The 21,346-nt window shown below is 41.5% G+C and overlaps 1 pseudogene; it reads right to left on the bottom strand.

Annotated features, from left to right (window-relative positions):
- Nucleotides 1–728: 728 nt before the first annotated feature.
- Nucleotides 729–20,302, bottom strand: Ssbp1-ps1 (single stranded DNA binding protein 1, pseudogene 1; annotated as a pseudogene).
- Between the last annotated feature and the right edge of the window lie 1,044 nt (nucleotides 20,303–21,346).

Here is a 21,346-nt window from a genome sequence, read left to right as displayed (position 1 = left end):
TTCCAAGTATGGTAGGATAGATTACTGACAGGTGAGCCCCAAGAATCCATTTGTATCTTCCTCCTAAGCGTTGGGATTACAAGTGCACTCCTGCTTGACTTAACGTGGGTTTGGAGGACAGAATCCAGGTACTCATGTTTCCCTGGCAAGCACTTCACTGACTGAGCCATCTGCCCAGCCCCACTACCTTGTATACAGGAAGGCAAAAATGCATCGCCAAAGAAAATGAAAAAGAAAAAATGGGTTCCTTCTTCGAACTCTGAAAAAGAACTCTGATCTAGTTTCTTGAGGGGGAGGGGGAGGGTTCCATTTGAACCAAAACTAAAGGCCACAGAGGCTGGAAGGAATGCATGCATCTGCCCTGGGTCAGAGTAGACCTGAAGACTGAGGAGGAACTTGTGAGGTCAAAGACAAGTTTCTCCACACACTTTCCAGCTCTGTCCCCATTACCAATCCCCTTAATAGAAACAGAGGGCTGGCGGGAGAGCACCACAGAGAGATGATTGGTAAAACGACTCCTACACCAAACGCCAAAGAAAATTTGTTCGTCCACGCCTCAACTTCCTCTACGCCCCATAATTTATACAAAACACCATCTCCTTTACTGCGGGGTACCTGATTTATAGATTGGGCATCTGTTTCATATAAAGGGCTCCGAATGGAACAACAACCTATGTTCTAACAAAACAGAATTCCTTACATAAATCACTTCCGACCCAGCAGATACCTCACACTGAATTTCTGTTAAATCCAGGCGCATTTTTCTTTTCCTCAGAGCTTGTCCCGCAGGTGGCTATTAAGACAGAAAAACATATTTCAAGCTGTTAAAAGACCGCAAAATAACAATAATAAATCTAGAAATCAGTTTATTTCTTTAGATTTTTTTCTATTATACAGCTTTTTCTGTAAATGTTTTCAGGATGAAATATTTAAAGCAATCAATGTCCTCAGAGATCTTCTAGCTCAGGAGGGAATTTGCAGACAAATGGAATTTCCTTGTTTCCCTCCCTAAGTCCCTCGCTCAGAGCAGACATTACTAATTGATCACTTCTTTCCTGTTCAGGTTGCTTGAGGCCCTAACTGTACTTCTCAACCCCAGGCAGATTGGAACTGACCAATCCAGTTCCTTCAGGACTACAGAGGGGAAGGACAGAGGGGAAGAAGACTTTGACAAGGTCACAGCAGGTCAGGGATGCTCATGGAATGTACTCTCAAGCACTCAGTATTCTCCTTGGTGCACACTACCCGACGATGAATTTCTATCAGTGCACTTGATTCTTGTTTTTCAACAGAGCAATTCTTCTTTCCTTCAAAAAAAAAATGTTGTAGACCAAAACAATCCCAATTAGCTACATTTTTCAAATAAACAGGGATGTAGCTCGGTTGGTAGAAAGTTAATCTTACAAGCTAAAACCTCAGGATCAATTTCAAGAACAAATAGAACTGAAATGGTGCACTGGGTGAAGACAATTCATGACAAGCCCGGAGACCAGAGTTCTACTGGACAAAAAGAGAACCTACCTGTCATTCCAGCACAATCTAGAGACTAGCCACTTGTCACTCTAAATATCATTTTGTTTTAGCAATAATCTTCTTATCAATCTGCTTCCTCCTCAGTGCAGTGGCCATAATTATTATTAAACCGGAAATTACTTTTTATCCGCTACCACAAAGGACCAGTCAATGAGCTTGACGCATGGACAAGACCCTTCATCACCGAAGCAGCGCAGAAACTCATTAAGCAATTTATCACAGTCTTTATTAAACCTCAGAGAGGCTTTAATTTTTCCTTGCGCCTCAGAAAAAAAAAAGTTTCTCAGAATTACTGAATGTCTGAATAATGAAAGTCAGATAGGGGTTTTCAATGCCAGTGATCACACAAACTACAAGAAACCATGGAATTCTAGAAATGATCTGGCCAGGATAACATAGCTATGGACTCACAATTTTAAATTCCTTCTAATTCAGCATGCCACAGTAGTGAGAGGAGAATGAGAATTTTATCATAGAGTGTAGTGCTACACACCGCCATCCCAGTCACTCAAGAGACAGAGGCTGGGGGATTTTGAGTTCCAGGTTTTTCTGGGCCACACAGAATAACCCTGTCTCAAAATAAAATAAAACAAAACAATAAAAAGGTATTTCCTGTATACTTATATATATTATAAGTATAATCCAAAATATACTGAGTTTTTATTTTGGGAATCTGTTTTTTTGTTTGTTTAGGGTTTTTTCTTTTTTGTTGTTTGCTTGCTTGTTCATTTGTTTGTTTCAAAGCAGGTTTTTCTCTTTTTAGCCCTGACTTGCTTTGTAGACCAGGCTGGCCTCGAACTCAGACTTCTGCCTGCCTCTGCCTTCCAAGTGCTAGGACCAAAGGCATGCACAGCTGTCACCAGGCTTAGATTGGGTTCTCTAATCAATGCATCTTAAACTATGCAAATAAGACTCTGGGTTTAATTCCAGTACCAACAAAAGAAAAGACTATGTGGGTTTGTGGCTATACCTTAGTGATAAAGTCTGTGCTTAGCTTGAATGAAGCCCCTGTTTATAGTCTAGTACCAACTAATCAAAACTGTAAAATGAATATGAATCACCCTGGGGTCTGGTTAAAATGCAGAATGTCATTATGTATATCTCAGGTAGGGTCTGAGGTTCAGCATTTCTAACAATGACTCATGATCCAGATCCATGGTGCAGTGGTCTCTTTACTGTGAGAGAACCGTCTGGCCTTAGCAGTGTGTCTTTATTATGTCTCTAACAAATCACATTTGACTGTCCATCACTCAGGTGACCTGCAATGGTCTGGACTTCCACGTGGCGTGCTACTTATTTTTCTTGGTGCTATTGCACGAAATAACTGACAAAAGTAACGTAAGGAAGGAAGCATTTGGTCAGGCTTGTGGTTTGAGGGGATACAGTCCATCATGGCAGAAAAGACATAGTGGCATGAATGTAAGGCAGCTGGTCACATTGTGTCTGAGTCACGAGCAGAGAGAGACGGACACAGGTTCCCAGCTGATATTCTCATTTCCTCCAATTTTATTCAGCTCACCACGTTATAGGAGGATGCTTCCCACATTCAGGGTTGGTTTTCCCTCCTCAGTAAAATGTCTGTAGAAATCTTCCCACAAATATGCCAGAAATACATTTCATGGTTGGAGATTCAGTCAAGTTGACAGTGAAAGTTACCCATCATATACAGCAAGAGTGGCTAGCAAGACGCTAACTAATTGAGCTGGATTTGATAAAGTGATAGAAAGATCCAAATTTATGTTCTATACTGCTATCTTTAAACCTTTGTTGCTGTATTTTCATTTTGTTTCCCAGGTTAATGTCCAGAGCAAATACCATAGCTTACTTGGAAACAATTGCTAATTTTAATCCCATCTTCAGATATTAAGATGACAATGTGGTACACTTCTAGCTTTTCTCCCCAGCAGTTCAGATCTACTTCATGGTGGGAGCAGGGGGAAGGCTGCTTCTCTCCTCGCTCTACTTCCTATTTACTCTCTGCCACCTCTGGAGAGCCTGAGATCCAGTGGGGGAAAGGAGAAATGCTTACAAACAGACATGTTACTTAAAAAATAAAAAAAAAGACTTAGTGGATTGGTGATACAAGATTTTAGACATTGCCTCCTTCCTTTTGGGGCCAATCCCATGAGTTCTTTAAAGACTCAAAGTTTCCCCTTCACTCCCACAGTAGGGACTTTTGATAGTGCCCTATGTCCTAGTCACTGTTCTATTACTGTGAACAGACTCCATGACCAACACAACTCATAAAAGAAAATGCTTAATATTGGGGGCTTGCTTACAGTTTTAGAGGGTTAGTCCATGATCAGAAAGCAGACAAACATGGCACCGGAACAGTAGCTGAAAGCTTTACGTCTTGATCCTCAGGCAGCAGGCAGAGAAAAAGACGATAGGCCCAGTACGGGCTTTGTAACTTCAAAGTCTACCCCCAGTGACAGATCTCCAACAAGGCCACACCTCCTTACCCTTCTCAAATAATTTATTATCTGGGGACTAAGGATGCAAATCTATGAGCCCACGAGGGCATATTCTCATTCAAACCAACACAGTAGCCAAAAGATGATCTGAGTATCTGATCTTAACTACCTCTAGCTCCTAAGTGCTAGGATAATAGACATATACCACCACACACGGCTGTGCATTGCTGAGGGTCAAACCCAGGACTTTCTGCGTACTAGGCAAGCATTACCAATCGAGCTTCATCCCCAACCAATTGATGTTAATCTATGGGTTTTAAGTCCTTAGAGCTATGTGTGTACTTTACGAAAAGGTTTCTAGAATACATTTCTAAAAACTAATGCTGTCACTACTAGCATGATGATTGGGTACATGGCACTGAATGTTTCTTTTAATTCACCTAATTATAGCAATTGGGCACGGAGGCACTGCTTGAAAAGCTAGCATTCTAAGCTTGTTATGAATTTATGATTAAGCACTCTTGGAATTCTCCTAGGTGGCATTTTCATTTTTTTCTTCACAGAAGAGAAATGTATCATACAGAACATTAATTTCATGGCTTTGAGTCCTGGAATTATTCACTGTAGGACTGAGGCACATTTCTAGAATACAGCCTATGACAGGAAATCCTGCATGGTAGTTCTGATTCTACCTTGACCGTGGTCAGGCTAGTTGGCATTCATGACCTCCTCAAAGTCAATTCAACCTAACAGTGCTTCTTGAGTAGAAATAAGACCCAAGCACTAGGCAAGGAGGCTGAAATTATGTACTTGTACTAAGTGAGTTGTTACTTACACCAAAAACAAAACAAAACAACAAAGCAAACAAAAAACACTCATAGATTCAAGTGTAGTGAAAATAACCCCGAGATCTCATTTATTGTGTTGCATGTGGTCTTGGTTAAAGGGACTCTCTTAGTGACTGTTCTATTACTGTGGAGAAACATAACAACCAAGGAAACGTTTATAAAAGAAAGTGTTGGATCAAGGGCTCGCTTTCAGTTTCAGAGGTAGTACACTATCATTATGGTGGGGAGCATGGTGGTACACATGGCCAAGGGGCTCTAGCTAAGAGCTTTATATCATGATTCATAAGCAGCAGGAAGAGCTAGAGAGGCTAAGCCTGGTATCGGCTTCTGAAACCTCAAAACCCACCCCTAGCAATATACCTCCTTTCCAAGGGCATGCCTTCTAAGGATTCTAAACCTTTAAAAAGTCCCACTCTCTGGTGACTAACATTCAAATATATGAGCCTATAAGAGCCATTCTTATTCAAATCATCACATTCTACTTCCTGACCCTAGACGCTTATAGCCATATCTTAATGCAAAAATACATTCAGTCCAACTTCAGGGGTCTCCATAGTCTTATAGTCTTTCAGTTTTAACACTGTTTAAAAAATCCAAAGGTTCTTCTGAAATTCATAGTGATCACACACACACACACACACACACACACACACACACACACACACACACAGGGTGGGGGAGAATCCTCCATTCTGTACCTTTTCTTGTGTCTGGTCACTCAGAAATATGATGTTATCAATTATGAGTATTTGTTGCTTGCTACCTCACATTATTTTTATCCATGTATTCGCCACAGACCACTCTCCCTTCCACAATTATATAAACATCTCCTTTCTATAAGCTGACTTACCACAACTCTCAGACTTAGCTGAAACACTGATATGCTGTACCATGCCTTCTCTTGACTAACATCACCCGTTGACCATGCTGTCTCTTGATTGATGTCACCCATTTGGTCCACATCACCATCCCCTCATCACCACATCACATTTGTTGCTAGAGAAAATATTCTGACTGGGTTTTTTTCCTTCCACCTGTCTCATGACAGGATCCTGACTCGCTCACCCAAGTGAGTGATTCAACACAATTCAGAGATCATTCAAGAACCAAACTACTGGCTACTCCAGACTCATGTCTTACAAACTGATGAAATGCCTATAATACAAGTCTTTGAAACGTGCCTTTGATTTTTCTTACAATCTAATCTCTTTAGATTTTTCCTGGTGTGCAGCAGCAGATTGTCCCCAGACAAGAGCTTATAGCAATCTCTTAACTGCAACCCCCTATAAAATCAAAATATATAAGTGGATCACATACTTCCAATATAAAATGGCACAGAATACATATTATCATTCCAAAAGGGAGTAAAGGGAGCAGTGTGAGTAAATACCAGACCAAAGCAAGACCAAAAATCATCAGGGTAAACTCCAAATTCTGTATCTCCATGTCTGATGTCAAAACACTCTTCATATCCCCAACACCTTTCCATTTTCTTGAAAGCAACATACCTCTCTCTTTCTGGAGATGCTTCCATACTCTTTTAGCAGATTTCTTTGGCAGATGTTCCATGACTCTGGCATCTCTAACATCTTGGGGTCTCTAACACAATCCAGGATTTACCTTCACAGATTCAGGCAAGAGGCCTCTCTGGGCCTCTTAGGCCCTAACATGCACCTGTCCTCAGTGGCTTTCCTTAGGTCCAGAAGGAGATTCCACAACCCCTTACTTATCTCTTTAGTTCTAAAGCCAGAACCATGTGGCCCACACTGCCACGTTCTGCTGCTTGATGGGGCCCCCATGTTCAACTACCTCTATATCAGCTTTCTGTTGCTGGTGGCTTTCTTTACTTTGTAAGCTTGTCTTTAAGCTTAGCTGAGGTGTTGCCCTGAGGTTTCCATTCCGTTTATTCCATTTAGCACCAGGCTTTTTTTTTTTTAAACATTTTATGTCCTTAAGCACAAGACTCTATTACACCTCCTGGCATTTCTTTTCTTTTCAAACTGTACATTTTATATGTCTTTTTGTTCTCCTTGCTCCTTTTCCTTATATATCTGCATAAGAGTATTTTCTAATAACTGCATGGCAGTCAATTCTAGGCTGTCTTGAAATCTCCTCTCACAACACCATTTATCCAAAACTCTTCAATTTAACCTCCAGCTGATTTTAGGATGAGGGCCAAAAGTAACCACATTCTTTGCTAAATATCACAAGAATGGTTTCTAGGCCACTTAATAGCCTTCCCTCTCTGAAACCCTTGAGCTGGAATTGATGATCCACATATTCTCAGCACTACTGTCTTCAATTATTCTACTAAAATGACCCAATAAGACCTGCTTAAAGCATTCAACCACTTTTCTATTTCAAAGTCCCAAAGTCTTACATAATTCTCCAAACAATAACATGGTGAGTCCTGTCACAGAAATATTCCAGTCTCTGGTACCAACTTGTCTTAGTCACTGTTCTGCTGTAAAGAGACATCTTGACCAAGGCAACTTTTATAAAAGGAAGTATTCAGCTGGGGGTGGGGGTTGCTTACAGATTCAGAGATTAGGACATTAGCATTATGGTGGGGAACATGGTGGCACACATGGCAATGAGGAGCTAGCTGAGAGCTTTATATCCTGATCCATAAGCAGCAGGCAGAAGTAGAGAGACTGGTATAGGCTTTTGAAACCTCAAAGCCCGCTCCCATGACACACTTCCTCCAACAAGGCCACACCTCCTAATCCTTCTAATCCTTTCAAACAGTTCCACTTCCTGATGACTGAACACGCAAATATAAGAGCCTATGGGGACCATTCTTATTTAAACAACCACAGGGACTTTACCTGACAAGCTGATATCAGTGTTTATTTTCTTTAGAGCCTTTGTTTAAACATCCTTACACTTAGATTGCTTTTTTGAGCCACATAGGTCTCTAGAATTCTGCTCAAAGTTGATTGAGACCAACATCGACCACTGGGGAGTTCCTCAGATAATGACTCAAGAATTAGAGAAGTCCTTCATTATTTCAACTTGATCTCTCCATAAGAAACCCTAACTTATTTTTCAGCTATAACAAATTGAAAAGTTGAAAAGGTACATGAAAAGGCAACCTTTAAGAGGTGATCTGTTCAATAAGCTTATGGGGCAATTAAATATTCTTTCTGCCTGGGAGGTTATTGCCAAGAGTAAAACAAAAACCTACCAAAGAAGGTACTATATGGATCCAAATATTTTTGTTTCTGCTCTTTTATTCAGAAATGTTTCTTCTAAGAAATAAATCCTAAAAAAATGATTGTACAAGTATCTTAAGAGGTACATATGGAATCATCATCAACAGCAGTACCAATTTTCATGTAGAAGAACTTATAAGAAAACTCAACACAATTAGTAAGCAAGATATTTGATATACTACATTTTATGGAAAAATACTTACATCCGTGTTATTATGGAAAAGAATTATGCTGATTAGTTAAAATTTTCAGAGCAGACAATTATACATATATATCATATATATGATATATGCCATAATGTAAATACAAACCATAATTTCCATTATGGGAGATTTTGCTACATTATTATGACTTTCTATGTCTCTGGTTTTTTTTCTTGCTGTGTTATTCCTGCTATGAAAAATTTAAACCCCCAAACATCTCAACATCTAAACCTTTTTAAGTTCTACATGCTACCCCAAGTTAAAAATTTCAGATATGATCCCCTAGTTTTTCATTGCTGTGATAAATACCATAATCAAAAGCAACTTGGAGAAGAAAAGGCTTCTTTGGCCAATAGCCCATCAATCAGGGGAAGCCAAGGCAAGAACTCGGGACTAGAAACTAGAGGCAGAAACTGAAGCAGAAGCCATAGAGAAATGCTACTTACTTGCTTGCTCCTCATGACTTGCTCAGCCTGCTTCTTTATACAACCAAGAGTCACCTGCCCAGGGATGAAAACCCCACTCCTACCCCTAAACCCTGTCTGTGGACTGGACCCTGACACATCCATCATTAATCAAGAAGTACCCAACAGACTTGCCTATAGGCAATTTGATGAAGGCATTTTTCTCAATTAGGTTTCATCTTTTCAGATAATTCTAGCTTGTGTCAAGTTAACAAAAATCAACCAGGACACCTTATCTCGTGTAACAGATTATAGTCAAGATGACAGCACAATAAACGTATGAAATTACCTTTAGGCTACATGCAAAAGCTTGTTATAAAATATAAATGAATTTCATTTTAGCTTTTTTATACCATCATTAAAATGACTTATTATGCAAATATTCAACCTCCCCCACCCATTCACAACTCAAAATCTGAAGCATTTGGAACTTCTGGTTTCAAATATTTATGATAAGGGGTAATCAATCTGTATCTATAATCTAAAAAGAAAAAGATCATTAAAAATAAGCCTACTATGTGTGAGGACCTTGGCTTAGTCCCTAGAAACACACACACACACACACACACACACACACACGCATGCACACGCACACACACACACACACGCACACACACACAAATGATAATAATGATGATATAATTTAATTAAGACCCTAGTTTTTCCCTTGTATATATCTTTTGTGAAATACCTTCAAGGTTCCAGCCTTAAATATGCTTAGCCCAGGGAGTGGCACTATTAGGAGGTGTGGAGGTTGGAGTAGGTGTGGCCTTGTTGAAGGAAATGTGTCACTGTGGGTGTGGGCAATGAGATCCTCCTCCCAGATGCCTGGAAAACAGTCTTCTGGCTGCCTTCAGATCAAGATGTAGAACTCTCAGCTCCTTTTCTAGCATCATGTCTACCTGTACACTGCCCTGCTTTTTGCCATGATGATAATGGACTGAACACTGAAAGTGTAAACCAGCCCCAATTAAATGCTATCCTTTAAAAGAGTTGCTTTGGTCTTTGTGTCTCTAAGACACTAAGACACTATCCAACAGAAATCTATCATGAGCCACAGACCAACATCCTGTATAATCTAAGATTTCAAACATGCTATATAGACTTATATGCCCAAATAATCATTTTTAACATATAAAATACATTATACAATTTCATGAGATAGTGCACTGTTTTTTTAAATCTGAAGTTCTTCATGATATAAAAGTAACTTTTATTCACCTTATGTAACTGTCCTCTTGGAGGCCTGCTGCAGAATAAGCTCATCCTTTCTAGTTCTTTCTGAACTCTGGCTGGCTGGTTCAACTCAGCTATTTTGGCTCAAACTCCTCTCCAAGCTGACTGATTCAACCTGACTTCTCTCAGCTTCTCACTGAATTGCTCTGCTTGGCCTCTAACTCTGGCAATCTGTTTTAATCTTCTGTCTCCTTATTTTCTAGTTTCAACTGGCTCAACTCCACTGTACCGCACTCACTCCCAATTGACCCTTTCTTCCTACACTGCTCTTAAATAACCTCCTTTTCCTATCTGTTCCCATAAGAGTTGGGTACAGACTCTGTTGGCTCTGACTCATTCTGTCAAACCGTTCTCTGATTCGTTACTTTGTCTGCCCTTCAATTTGCTGTCATTGTTTGGGATTAAAGTTGTGTACTAAGTGTGTATCTATATCCCAGCCAGAAGGAATAAAGATATGTGGCATGTCTGAATTTCAGCTGGATCACACAGATCTTGAAGGTCTTTGGTTGTGACCAAAGTAGCCATGTTGCTGGATTAAAATCCCTCTATACCATATATAGCCATATGAATAACAGATTAATAAGGTTTCAAGAGCTAAATGGCCACATGTATTAGACAGTGCAGTTTTTGAAATGTACTCTGCTATCATTCTAAACAATTAGTAAATGTCCAGTTCTTGATCTTTACTTCATTCATTTCTCTTCTTCCCTCTTCCCCAATTCTCACTCTCCCTGCTTCCTTCCTCCATCCTTTTCTTTCCTTCCTTCCTTTTTTCCTTCCTTCCTTCTTTTCTTTCTTCCTTTCTTCCTTCTTTTCTTTCTTCCTTTCTTCCTTCCTTTCTTTCTTTCTTTCTTTCTTTCTTTCTTTCTTTCTTTCTTTCTTTCTTTCTTTCTTTCTTTCTAACAGTGTCTTGCTATGTAGGTCAGGTTATCTTCAAACTAACAAGGACCAGCCTGCCATTATCCCCACATTTGTGAGACTGAAACATGTCCCACCACCCCTACCTTCCCTCTGCCCTGCAGCAGATTGTTTTTAAAGAATAAACAAGGAGCTCAAGAGTTAGTAATGGTCCTGTTTGGAGAAGTGAATCTTTTTTATAGGCATGTAGAAAGGTTTAATTTTTGTAGTTGTTTGATTTTGCTTAAATGACTGGTGAGTTTTTGAAGATGGTTTTCCACAGCCTGATTTGTTTCATCTTTAAAGAAAGCAATGACCTAAGGATGCCTTCCCATACAAACACCCTAAGTGAACTTGTACCTCTCTCTTATCTGTCACTGCATCCTCAATTGTTGGCAGCAGGGACAAAAGGTCATACTCTTTCCTAGACACAATTGTTGCTGGTCCCTGGGAGGAGGAGGGCCAGAGTGACAGCAATAACCAGTCACCTGTGGCCTCACTGAGGAGTGACTAGAATTAATAGGAAGGTTCCCTGCATAATCAAAATGGCATTATCTCACAAGTCTAATTCAGTCTAAAGAATGAAGTGTCTTGTTGGTTTTCTTTCCTCTCTTTTTTTTGCAGCAATCCACCTAAGTTGCCCCACCATGCGGAGGTTTTCACTGCCTGACCATGGCTGGAGAGGGCCAGCTTCAGCACAACCTAGCACAGTGGCTCCAGGTTTGGGTGTCTTTTGGGTTCTGGATTCCTAAGATCAGCATAAATAAGCTTGTTCCACCATTTGGCTTTTATGTGCCCATGTATGTTGAATTTGTGTATATGCACTCCAGTTCATGCACACATATGAATATGCATGTGAAAGTCCAAGAACAACTTTGGATGTTGTTCCTCAAGTATTATTTCCTTTTGGAGAGAAGATAGGGTCTCTCACTGCCCTTGAACTCACCAAGTAGGCTAGAGTAGGGGGCTAGTAAGCCCCAGGGATCCATCTGTCTACAAAGTCCCATCTTGGTATCACACATGCATGCTACTTCATGTGGTTGCTTAGTTCTTTGGTTTGGTTTGGTTTGGTTTGGTTTGGTTTTCTGAGACAGGGCTTCTCCGTGTCACCCTGGCTGTCCCGGAATTCACTTTGTAGACCAGGCTGGCCTCGAACTCTCAGAAATCTGCCTGCCTGTACCTACAGAGTGCTGAGAGTAAAGGTGTGCGCCACCAAGCCAGGCCTGTTGTTTTTTAATGTGGGTTCTAAGGATCAAAATCGACTCTGTGCTTTTTTTTTTTTTTTTTTTCGGAGCTGGGGACCGAACCCAGGGCCTTGAGCTTGCTAGGCAAGCGCTCTACCACTGAGCTAAATCCCCAACCCCGACTCTGTGCTTTCAAGGCAGGCCCTTTACCCACAGAGCCATCTCCCCAGCTTTTTTTAAAAAAGAAAATCCTTTTTCCCGTCACACATAAAGTATGGAGAGAAAAGTATATCCATTCTAGATGTGAAGCTTGGTGACTCCACAAGTTCAGTGTTCTTACCTAGCCACAGCTTGATGGAGATGGAGAGTACTTCCAGCACATCTGCAGCCCCTCCCTCCCCTGCCATCTGCAGCTCTCTGTCCTTATGAAGCCCATCACTACAGACCAAGCTGGTTAAAACCATGCAGCTTTGTCAGTGCACAGGCATCTTAGACCTTCAGTTCCCAGCCTTTCCATGTGGGAAATAAGGTGTCAGCCAGAGTTTGGCTCCTCCTCCAGGACCTGCGCTCACTCAAGCTGTCGGGATTTCGTTTCTGTGACTGCATACCTAAGGTCCCATTGCCCTGCATCTTGTCAGCTAGGTACCACTCTTGGCTCCTAGAGGCTGACAATAGTCCCCATAAGCAGTTCACAGCTATTGCTTCTTTCTAGGTTAGAAAGAGCTTTTCCCTCTGGCTTCTATTTCTGCTCATTCAAGAGCTCACCCAGATACATGAGCCCACTTTAGATTGCCTGCTGGGTAATTAGGAATTCTAACGACAGGAGTGATAGACCAGTTATTTTCTGGTCAGTGTTACAGGAACACCTGGATGGGACCACTAAAGAGAAGAAGGGTTTACTTCAGTCCATTCAGGAGGTGAAGGCATTCCATAGTTCCTGGCAGTTAGAGCATGTAAAGGAAGCTGGCTCATATGTTGGCAAATAGGATTCCGAGAAAGCTACAACAAAGCCAGGATAGGTATAATCTTCAAAGTCTTGGCTCTAGTGGCCGAATACATCTAGCCACTTTGTAGGAGTAGGAGTCCTTTATAGTAGTAAGAGTCTACTTTGTAAAGGCTCTCTAGGTTTCCAAGTAGTGCCACAAGTGTTCAAACCCTGAGACTGTAAGACACGCTTTAGACTAAGAGCCTAAGAAGTGATATTCTATCCCATCGATGCAACTGCACTCAAAGGGCAGGTCATACATAAGGGCCAAGCATGGGAAGCAGAGCTCATGAACAGACCTTACACTGCTGGATATGACAACGCAGCTGTCTGGTGCCTCACAGTGTGGTTTACCTGACTTTTTTTTTTTTTTTTTGGTTCTTTTTTTCGGAGCTGGGGACCGAACCCAGGGCCTTGCGCTTCCTAGGTAAGCACTCTACCACTGAGCTAAATCCCCAGCCCCGGTTTACCTGACTTTAACATTTATAAATTATGGGGCTAAAGAAATGGTTCAGCTGTTAAGAGCACTGACTGTCTTTCCAGAGGCCCTGAATTCAATTCCCAGCAACCACAGGATCCAATGCCCTCTTCTAATATATCTGAAAATGGTGACAATGTACTCACATAACAAAAAAATAAATAAATCTTTTAAACAATGTTTTTATAGAAATGTGGACTAGTGAGGTGGTTTAGTATTAAGAGCACTTGTTGTACTTCCAAAGGTCCCAGGTTCAATTCCCAGCATTCAGTGGGTACCACAACAGCCTGTAATTGTAGTTCCTGAGAATCTGATGCTCTCTTCTGGTCTCTAGCCAAACAGGCATGCTCATATGCATATATACATGCAAGCAAAGCAATCATACACATAAAAAATTAATCTAAGAAACCCTTTTAAAATGGCATCATCCAGCATGTCTCCTGGGCCTCGCTTTCCAGGTTGAACACTGTGAACTGCCTCATCCTTCTGTGTGCAGTTGTAGATAAAGCCTCTGCATTGATGCATCTAGTATTCTACTGTGTGACTGTGGTGGTTTGAATGAGAGCGACCCCCAGAGGCTCATACGTTTAGCCTTAATTACTGGTACTGTTTGGAAAGGATTAGGAGATATAGCCTTGTTGGAGTAGGTGTGTCCTTGTTGGAGGAGGTGTGTTACTGGGGGGTGGGCTTTGAGATTTCTAAAGTCCACACCAGGTTTAGTCTCTCCCAGCTGCCTGTGGATCAGGATGTGAGCTCTTAGCTACTGCTCTAGTGCCATGCCTGTCTCCTCTCACCATATTTCCCCACCATGATCATAATGGACTCACCCTCTGAAGCTGTAAGCAAGCCTACAATTAAATGCTTTCTTCTGTAAACTGCCTTGGTCATGGTGTCTCTTCATAGCAATTGAAGCAAAACAAACACAGCCCCTTCCAGCTTGCTGGACACTTAGGTTATTCTTACTTGGAGACTATTACTAACAATGCTGTTAGAACATTCTAGAATGTGTCTTTTAATGAAGACATGAATGCAACATGGTTGGGTAAATATTGAGTTGAATTGCTGGGCCTTATGGTATATTCATGATCCACATGGGAAACATTAACAAGATACATTTTTATTTTAATTTAACTTAATTTTTCCTTTTAAAAAGGCTCTCATGTATCCTAGGCTGACCTGGACTCATCATGGAGCTAAAGATGACCTTGAACTCCAGGTCTTCCTACTTCCAGGTCACAACAGTTGATATTGCAGTATATAAAACTCTTCCTGTTTTTATGAATACTGAACATCTAAACCACAGCTTCATGGGTGCTAGACAAGCAATCTACCAACTGAGCTTCATCATTGGTCTTACCAACCTACTATCCACATTGGCTTTACCAAGCTGGGTATCCAACAGCAGTGTTAGAATAGTCCACAAGGGGGGTTGGGGGTTTAGCTCAGTGGTAGAGCGCTTGCCTAGCAAGCGCAAGGCCCTGGGTTCAGTCCCCAGCTCCGGAAAAGAAAAAAAAAAAGAATAGTCCACAAGACTGGGCCAGGTGCTGTAAACTATAATCCTTACAAAGACAATAGGACTGCACCTGAACCATAGTAATATACAAAAGTGAGTGTCCTCCATGCAGAACTTTCTGCTACATTATGAAAGTTCCTGGGGTAGAATATTCATCTTCAAATAGACAGAGGAACACATCAAAGTTGAACAGCCTCAACAACAAACTTCCTATAGCTTTCATTTACTTTTTCTTGGTCCTTACCCTAAAGCACATGGTAAGAGCACGGACTGGGCACTGTCTTTGAACTTAGTGAGATTAAGACCAACCTGGGTTGGGGGCATAGCTCAGTGGTGGAGCACTTGCCTACTTCATATTGAGTATTGTGGTTCAATATTCAGTACTGAAAAAGCGAAAGAAAGAGAGAAAGAAAGAGAGAAAGAAAGAGAGAAAGAAAGAAAGGAAGGAAGGAAGGAAGGAAGGAAGGAAGGAAGGAAGGAAGAAGGAAGAAAGGGGGTGAGTATAATGGTGATTTTGTATGAAACAATTATTCCAGATTGGGAATACTTAGGTCATGTCTGTAAAACACAGAATTCATGAAAGTATTTCACTTGCTAGGATCAGCAAATTATAAGAAACACCTTGATTAAAACCTAGTCCAGGGAGAGGTTTTGTCTTATTTTTCAGAGGATTAAGAAGTGAAATTCAGGCCACATAATGTCAAGGAGAAACTAATCTCATGTACTGATTACCTTTCATGCAAGGGATCGGGGATGCTAATCAATTCTTCCTAATGGCTTGTTAGTCATTATCCTAGTGGGGGCCATGAGTCACTGGCTTCAGTTGCCTGATGCCAGACCTTGGAAGGCCAAGTCAAATCAAGAGAAGTAATGAGGAATCCCACAAACACATCAGATAAATCAAAGTCATTGCCTACTCTCAATGCGTTTTAAAGTTGGCTGGTTTTAATCAGAGGATCACTTAGCCTACCTTCCAGTTTCTCATTTGCAAAATAGGCATTATAGGGTATCAGTAACCTCATATGGCATTAAGCATCCACTAATTCAAAAAACACAATTCAAATGTATATAAGAAATACTCAAGTTAATAAATAAAAAAAAAACACAATTCACACTCCATGCCAGACTCGGTGCCAGGCGGTGAAGTTATTAATTAAATATTAATGAGATGTCAACTATAGCCATTGTCAACATTTAATTACTTGCCTAAGACATCTACAAAAATGTGGAACCTTGGGACCAGAGTGACAGCGGGTAAGAGTGCTTGATACACAAGCATGAGAACCCAAGTTTGGATCCAGCATTCGTGTAAAATCTAGATATGGCTGGTTGTGTCCCTGTAACTCAGTACTATTGAGTAGATATGGGAGGATTTCTGGGGCTTGATGAATATCAGTCTAGCTTCAGACTCAGGGAAAGACCCAGTCTCAAGGGAATAAGGCAGAAAGGGATAAAGCAGGACATCTTCCTCTGGTTCTCTTTTGCCTCCTATCTCATAGATGTACATACACACCCCCACACACTAAACACACACACCCCACACACACACTTAACACACACACACACACAAACACCCACACCGCACATACAAACACACACACACTGCACATACAAACACACACACCACACACATATACACACACACCACATGCTATACATACCACACCACACACAGAGACACATACTACATACCTCACATGCCACATACACACATGTACACACAAACACACACCACATATATCACAGACAACACACACATACCACTCACCACACTCAACACATACCCCACACACCACACATTCCTATACACATACACATATCACACATATATCACACACACCATACCACACACACACACACACACGCATCATACACACATCATGCACACACACAACATGCACACACATATCACACACCACACCTACACACACACACACACACACACACACACACACACACACCAAAACAAAGATGTAGAATATTCAGCTTGCTGTAAAGCTGTCCTGTCATGCCCACCCCCACCCTCACACATGGTGACATCACTACCTTCTACCACTGGTATGGATCCAACCCCTCAAGCCTGAATTCTCAGTAACTTTGGTCAGAGGAAACAACGTAATGGCATTATTGGCCTAAGTGCTTCATAATGAAAAAGGCAAATATGACCAGTTTCAAACTCCCAGGGGAAGATTTGGGGGGTTAACTGTCATTATGTTTATCTGCCCCACATCTTCCCTTCCATTAACTGAGAAACATTAGGCAGCAACTCACTAAACATGTCTGAATGCAGGAGGATCCAGTTTTGCAGGGAGATTCTATTTCCTCATCAAGAAATGGTCATTGGGAAAATATTTCCAAAATATTTCCCCTTTCAATAGCAAGGTCCTAGATTTTCTCTCAGCCTTAGTCATATAGTTAAGGAATAAATGTTAAATTAACTTTGGCAACAGAAGGTCACGAGGGCAAAAGAATGGTACTGAATAGAATATTCTTCTTCTCTGGAGCCAAAAAACCCTGTCTGAGGATTGCCTGGATTAAGGTTGCCTGCCTAAAACACAAAGTACTAAGTTACGTTTGTGTTTCAGATAAACAGCCGTTCTTTTAGTGTAAACATATTCCTTACTCAGATTTCGGACATTTTTCTATTAAAAATTTATTTGTTGTTTATCTGAAATTCAAATTTAACTAGGTGCTGTATGTTTTGATTTGCTATGCCTGCTAACTTTACTCCGTTTATTAGCTGTGTGAACTAGGGCACGGATCTATAAACTATCTGTGTCTTATTTGTAAAACAAGAGGAGTAAAAGCATGTTCTTCAGAGGATGGTTGGGATACTTTACTGCTCAAGGGAAATGCCTGGTTCATTTTCTTCCAGGAACTTGGAAGAGCAATGCTTCCTCAGTTTCTTGAGGTGAACCTTGGGGCTTGCTTTAGCCAATGCAAAGCGGTAGACGTGAGTCACTTGAAGACTCTTATTCCCCAACCCCTGACCCAAAGTGTATGGGGAAGAATGAAAGTTCCATGTGTGATTTTGAAGGCTGAACCCTGGAAGCTTGTCCTTACAGTGTCCCTTAGCTATCTCGGTTTGATTTCTTTTGCAGTGATGAAGACCATGACCAAAACCAGTCTCTACAGGAATGGTTTTGTTTGTCTTACACATCCTGAAGCCCAATCCATTGAGAGAAGCCAAGGCAGGAATCCAGGGGCAGGAACTGAAGCAGAAGCCATGGAGGAATGCTGCTTCCTAGCTTGCTCCCCATGACTTGCTTGTTCTCTCTCTCTCTCTCTCTCTCTCTCTCTCTCTCTCTCTCTCTCTCTCTCTCTCTCTCTCTCTCCTTTGTTCCTTTCCATTATATACTTAATTTTGTTTTTGTGTTTTGCCTGCAGGTATGTCTGTATACCACTTGTGAGCCTGGTGTCTGCAGAGGCTAGAGTAGGGTACCAAGCCCCCTGGGACTGGAGTTACTGAGAGCTACAATATAGGTGTGAGAAATGGAACCTAAGTCCTCTGAAAAAGCAGCAACACTCTTAACCTCTGAGCCATTCCTCCAGCCTGCTTTCAGCCTGCTTTCTTATACTACCTAAGACCACCTGTCCAGGGTGATACCATCTCTAGACTGGACCCTTGCACCCCAATCAAGGAAATTCCCTCATGACTTTGTCTAAAGACCAATCTGATGGGGATATTTTCTCAATTGAGTCTCCCCTTCCCAGATAATTCTGACTTGTGTCAAGCTGTCAAAAAAAAAAAAAAAAACCAAAAAACCAAAAAACCACCACCACCACCACCAACAACAACAACAGATTAGCTTAACTTATTTGTGAGCTGTGAGGAAGCCTTCATGAATTAAAAATCACCAAGGATTCAGAGCATTCAGAGCATGTTGGCCACACAGTAGGCAATTAAACACAGATATTTCTCATGCTAAGAAGTATGCAACACTGTTCTTATACGAAGAAGGACTCGAGAGAAGCTGTCCTTGTCGTCTGTCTGAGTCAGTTGGATTGCTGTCAGTTGGATAACAGAGTATCGTGGAATAGACCAGGCTCAAACAATGGGCATCTGTGTTCCTAATGTTTTGGAGGGTAGAATGGGGCACCGGCATGGTTTGTCCTGGCGAGGGCAAATGGCCACCTTCCCTCCATGTACCCACCTGGTCTTTCCTTGGTGTTGTCATACACAAGGGACAAAGGTTCCTCCTTGGTATTCCTCTCCTATGAAACCATCAATGCTATTAGAGTCTTTAATTTTTCATAAATCCTGTACTGTTTAAAAGTCCCTTCCCCAAATCATATTGGGGGCCAGATTGTCAGCATACCCAAGTTAAATGGACACAGTTCAGTCTAGAGCAGTATGCATGTGCTGGTGAACACTTATTGTCTAGTTTCTTTTCTCTGGGCCTAAGAAAGTCAAACTACATATTCCTTTCCATTGTATTTGGTAATCAGCTCACCAATGAAGAAACATGTAGCACAGTGAGTCTCTTTGATCATGAAACGTGTGTGTGTGTGTGTGTGTGTGTGTGTGTGTGTGTGTGTGTCTACTACAACTGAAGCATGGGTTATAACAGAGCAACAGACTAGACTGCAGACATCCATGGTTGAACACTCTGCAGAAGCTAGCCATGTGCACAGTAATTCAGAAAGGGCAGCGAAACCGGATCCAGGGGGGAATCACGAGCAGTTAATGAGAATCAGATGTACTGTAATTCAGACCACAGCACACATCCTGATCTCTGGGCACAGGGAATTACACCCATAAACAGACTAGACTTGATTTTATGCAGCACTTTCAACCCCCAAAGAATCACAAAGCACTGCAAAGCACACCCCTGCTCCTGGTGGCTTGGTAGTGCAGAGGCAAACAGGGCTAATGTATGTCTCTCACTCAGGCTCAGAGCCTTCATTTAGAATCCATATTGTCCGTGGGGGCTGCCTTGGTTTGATGCTAGGCAACCCTTTACTGATAGGGAACATATACTGCTTTTTCTTTTTGATAAAAAGTACATACATAAAAAAGTTCTAATATCCCCTAAAGAGGTTTTCCAAGTTTGACCATGAGCCACAGTAAAAATGCATAGACTCCACCAGACTCACTACACAAACGTCTTTGTATATGTGCATCTATGTCTTTATACTCAACAGGAATAAAAACTTCACAGAATATTACTAATCCTTGCTGTAAGTGATGTGTTCTGGCGTTCTCATTGCCTTGCTTTTTTGAAAAGCCAATTCAATCGCTGTCTCATAATTGATCCTGGAACTCATTCCCATGAAGAATCTTCAGTTCTGAAATCCATTTTACTAAAGTATACTTACCAAACTCCAACATCACGGCAGTCCAATTATACCCCAGCATATGGCCCAGGGACAGTCACTGTACCTTTTAAGTATCGAGCCTTCTGGGATTCCTCCAGTTTTAACTGGCTGGAGTTTTGCTGTATGGAATTGAAAGCAACCAGCAGCTTCAGTCACTGCTGTGTTGTTTTCAGAATGTCTGAGAGTTGGCGTTCAAGGTGGGAGGAGAGTCTGTGTGCCGGTGCATTGAACAGAGTTTTGGACACGCACAAAAGGAAGCGGCTTCTCTGAATAAGCAGTCATCAAGGTAGCTTGGCTGGCCCAGAGGCTGGGGTGATGTCACCCGATACTGCTGTCCTTGTCCCTGGATTCCACTGTCCTCCCTGTTAGAGTTTTTCTCTCCTTTTATGGAAAGACTTCCACATGGTATCAGAGATATTCCCGAGTAGCTCTCAATGTAAGTTCCCCAACGCTAACAATCCACAGTAAACATGACTCTGTTTTGATAAAAAAAGCCCAGGTTGGGTCATGTGCCCATTTGGGGGTCAATCACATTGACGAGAGATATGCCTTCCTCCAGAGGTTCAGGTCTAGGTACCCTTGAGGCATAGTCATGGACCAAACAAACCACATGAACCTGAGGATGTTAGGTCAGAAAGGAAAATCAAAGGACCATTCCCAAAAGTTCAAAGCATGGGGGTTGGGGATTTAGCTCAGCGATAGAGCGCTTGCCTAGCAAGGGCAAGGCCCTGGGTTCAGTCCCCAGCTCCAAAAAAAAAAAAAAAGAAAAAGAAAAAAAAAGTTCAAAGCAGGGGTTACAAACCAGCATTAACCTTGAGCAGGTTGTTTTAAATCACAGAGAGGAGAATAGGAGCTCTATTGTTGCACTTGGAGAGTTCTTACCATTGAGAGAATTGCATGATATTTTCCTTCTCCAATCGCTTTCATAAGTTGCAGCAAGGGACTCTCCTAGTTTTCAGATGGAGAACTTAATGTGCCATGAACTTCTGGTCACAAGCCTAGAACTAAAAACTCTCTTTGGGGCCTATTAGAGATCATCTCCAAACTTCACACGGTG

The sequence above is a fragment of the Rattus norvegicus genome, chromosome 4 (assembly GCF_021556685.1).
Source record: "Rattus norvegicus strain SHRSP/BbbUtx chromosome 4, alternate assembly SHRSP_T2T, whole genome shotgun sequence".
In the NCBI taxonomy this organism is placed as follows: domain Eukaryota; kingdom Metazoa; phylum Chordata; class Mammalia; order Rodentia; family Muridae; genus Rattus; species Rattus norvegicus.
Note: the sequence above shows the minus strand (reverse complement) of the source record. Positions and strands in the feature narration are given on the sequence as shown.